Source organism: Zingiber officinale, chromosome 8B (assembly GCF_018446385.1).
Source record: "Zingiber officinale cultivar Zhangliang chromosome 8B, Zo_v1.1, whole genome shotgun sequence".
Taxonomy (NCBI): Eukaryota; Viridiplantae; Streptophyta; class Magnoliopsida; order Zingiberales; family Zingiberaceae; genus Zingiber; species Zingiber officinale.
In genome coordinates, this window is record NC_056001.1 from 34,538,778 (window position 1) to 34,540,052 (window position 1,275).

Here is a 1,275-nt window from a genome sequence, read left to right on the forward strand (position 1 = left end):
ATTCAAAAGGATATAGTGAATGCTTATGCAACTAAAACAATTAATATTATTATCAGAGATATTGATGATTCATTGTTCTCTATTTTAATTGATGAATCTCGTGATGTGTCAACAAAGGAGCAAAACTGTTTAGCATTATGTAAAAATAGTGGGCATATAAATGACCATTTTATCAGAATTGAGCATATTACCGGTATTACAACACTCTCACTTAAAGTTGTCATTGATATGATGTTCTCTAAATATAATTTGAGCATGTCTAAGTTGAGAGGATAGGGTTTTGATGGAACAAGTAATATGCAAAGTAAATTTAATGGTCTAAAAATAGTTATTTTAAATGAGAACTCAGTGTGCATTTTACATGCATTGTTTGGCTCATCAACTTCTCCCTTATAGCCATGTCAAGAAAATTCTTCAAATTTCTAATTCTTTTTGTGTTGTTGGTAATGTATTAAATGTTGTTAGATCATTCTATGATCTTCTTAAAAAGAAACATTCCGATTTAATTATCAAGGCATTGGAGATGGATGAAATTTTAAGTGATCGAAAACTTAATTATGAACCTACCTTTCAACGTGCTAAGGATACACATTGGGCATCACATTTTAATTTTTTAATCAATGTGATTTCTATATTCTCCACTGCTAGTGATAGTAATGTGCTATAAATGATTTCAGAAAATAATTCTAATTCTACTGATAAAAAATTGAGACAATTTATTAAAATCAATACATTCATTTAATTTTGCATTCAAACTACTTTTGATGACACATATCTTGAGAATTTTGAATAAATTATCAGCGTCATTGCAAAAAAAAAGAAAAGATCAAGATATTTTGAATGCAATGCAATTAGTACAAATATGGAAACACCAATTCTAAAAAATGAGAGATGATAGTTGGCATTCATTTTTAAAATAATTCACTGTTTGATCAACAATATTACATTAATATTCTCAAAATAAATGATATGTTCACGTCCATTTGTTCTGCAATTATTAAAGGGGCGGTAACATTAGTTGAATTGCTAATCTATCTCAAAAAAATGAGCACGTTGTCTCGATTGAATGATGCTCCAAAAAGAACATAACAAAAACTGCAAGATCTTATCAATCATTTAAATATATACTGCAATTAGCCGTTCAAAAGAAACCAATAAAACCTATTCATTTGACCCATTTAGTGTTTAAAGGAAAGAATTAATGAAAAATCTTTAGCCAAATTTACCCACTCTGTAATTCTTTGCCGAAATATTGCACCAAGAATATTCCACGTA